This window comes from Elephantulus edwardii, unplaced genomic scaffold, assembly GCF_000299155.1.
Source record: "Elephantulus edwardii isolate Elephantulus edwardi_28Jun2011 unplaced genomic scaffold, EleEdw1.0 scaffold00165, whole genome shotgun sequence".
Classification (NCBI taxonomy): Eukaryota; Metazoa; Chordata; class Mammalia; order Macroscelidea; family Macroscelididae; genus Elephantulus; species Elephantulus edwardii.
Window position 1 is genome coordinate 4722810 of NW_006399915.1, and position 3039 is coordinate 4725848.

Consider the following 3039-nt stretch of genomic DNA (forward strand, 5'->3'; position numbering starts at 1 on the left):
GATGTTGGAGTTGTTGTTGTTAAGTGCTGTCGAGTTGTAGATGATCCAAAGAGACCCTATGAATGAAAGACCCAAACGCTTGTATAACTTTTGTTGCTTCTCCACTTTCATAGAGTTTCCGGGGCAAACCATTTTGGAAGTGGATGCCACTCCTGCTTCCAAGCATACTTCATTCAGGAAGCTCCATCAAACACTATCCACTAGAGTACTTATTATCCCATGGATTGCCAAAAGAACAAATAAATATGGAGAAAGTGTAGCCAGAGTGATTTTTGGAGACAAAGAGATGATGGAGTTCATCCCACATAAATTGGGCATGTTGCTAGGAGATGCAATTCCTTGGAGAAGGACATTATGCTTAGAGAGGTGGCGGGGGGGGGACGTTGTCAGCAAAAGAGAGCAAGCCATTTAACTAGATAGACTGACACAGTGATTGCTACAATGGGTTTGAATATGTCAGAAATTATGAGGATAGTACAGGATAAGACAGGGTTCAGGTCTGATGTGTATAGGGTCATTATGAGTTGCTGTTGAACTTGACAGTACTAACTTGACAGTAATAACAACATATGATACTTATTTGAACTACATGAACTTCAGAATCATACAACTGTATGTAAAATCTAACTAATAAGACCTTTTAGAAAGCGATTTCAGAGACAGAGACCAGTGCTGGCTGTTTTGAATCGGTCATTTGTTTACCATTCACTCTGATTAGGACTTTTTGCTTGACCACTGATGGGCAGAAGCAGAATTATAGACTATGGCCTCTCTGTGGGCCCCTGTTATGCCAAAAAAAGCAGCTGATTTATCTGTCAGATCTGTGTGCTTGATGAAATTATCCAGATAAACAGATGGCCTGGCCAGGGTGGTATTTCACAGCAACATGTGTTTGTTTTAATAACTTGGTCATAAACCTTTCACTCTGGGCTTAAAATTAAATTATGGCTTTTGGATTTGACTAGGCAGTAAATAGGAGAAAGTATTCAAGTGACACATTTATGGCTTGGTCTCATCAAGAAATTGTGTATAATTTGCTAAGTTCGCTTATAAGAAGATCTAAATATGTTTTAGATTTATTATGCATAAAAACTCAAATCAAATTATTATGAGTTACAACTAAGCAAATTAATATCTAGTTTTGTACCTGATTAGGCAGAAAATAGTCTAGAGTCAGAGATTTTATATTCCACAAGAGCAGACCAAGATTGTGAGATTTACCATATACTAGAGTTAAAAATTATCACTGTGTAGAAATATACTCAAACTCACTCATTGCAATAGTGTCAGAGCAGACTCATAGCTCACCCTCCAGTGCATTTTTGGAGGCTGTAAATCTCCAGGGAGGGAGATTGCACATTTTTCTCTGAGAGAGCTGTTGGTGGATTTGAACTGTAAAAGAAGCACCACCGTTGGGTTAGGAGTGCAACTCTCTATGGCAGAGATCTCTCGAATAAATAGGAGGTATAGAAAGAGTTTACATAGCATTCAGCTCTAGTTATACTCAGATATTATAGCCATAAATCTTAAGGTTATTCCTCGAAAGGGACTCAAGGGGAAAGTAGGTAAGTTGGCATAGTCTTCAGAGGTGAAATAGAACACATGAGATGGGAAAATGAGCCAGCTTTTCAGTTCTGTATGGAGCTATGGTGGCCTCATGGTAAGATTGCTGTGCTGCAATCCCAAAGGCATGTAATTCCAATCTACCAGCTGCTCTGTGGGAGAAAGCTGGGATATCTTTTCTCACGAGGTTTTTTTTGCCTCTAAAAACCCACTAGATGGTCAGATATGAGTCAGTTCTGATTCAATGACTCACAACAAAATCAACAACGTACATTTCTGTACCATTTTCTTCTTATATTCACAGTCAACAAGACTGAAGTGCTTTTGTCTTTTTTTATTGAGATCTTAATGAAAATTTATAAAGAACTTGGATTTCCCTCCATTCATTGTTGCACATTTTCCTCCCTGCCCACCCCTTGCCCCCAAGTTTGCTTTTCTTTTTAGAAAAAACAACCAACCACTTTCATTTCTGTACAGCTTCTCCTCTCCCTCCCCAGCCCATTAACACTGTATATTGTTATAGAGATGGTAGCTTAGTAATTAGGAGTTGTGCTGGCAACCTAAAGGCAGATAGATGGTTGGAAATCGTTTCAGCAGGAGAAAAATGGACAATCTCATCCTGTGCAATTTACAGCCTCAGAAAACCCATTGGAGTCAAAGCTATGAATTCGTTCCAACTCTATAGCATGTAACAACCACCACGACAACAAATCTATTATATTCCGTAAGAAAAAAAGTAAATGCTTATAATTATTTTAATGGTATGATGAGATTATGGAGACATTTTTTCTTTCCAATTTACTTTCATTTATTTGGTTTTCATAAACATTTTATCTTATTCACTGCAGCTGGAAGAAAAGAATACAGAACTTTTCCCATATGCTCTTCAGAATTTTCTCTAGTGGTAGTACTTTGTAAAATCAGAGTACAATGCGCAAAGTACAATGCCATAGTCAGAAAATTAACTTTGTCATCATTCATTATTCAGAGTACACTTCATTAAGACTCCACTAATGTTCATGTGCACTCAAGCTCTGACATATATCTATATATCTAGATCTATATACCTAGATATCTATATGTGTATATATATATCTATGTGTACTTAGTTCAGTGCATTTATTTCACTGTATAGATTTATCTGACAATCACAAACAATATACAAATAAGTTCCATCATAAGGCTCCTATATGCAAGTCTTTTTAAAATAAAAATATTTTATTTGTTATATTTTTTATAACCACAAGCCTCTTTAACTTCTCTGTCTCTCTCTCTCTCTCATTACTGTCTAATTTGAACCAACTCATAGTTAAGACTGAGTTTCCAAGACTGCAAATCCCTTGGAACAACACTCTCTCTCCTGCGGAGGATTTGGTGTATTGGAATTGCCCGAGAGGTGGGGCCTTTGAATTAGCATCAGGTCACTAGAGTTCCCTAATTTTTTTAAATTTATTTATTTATTATGTATGTATGTAT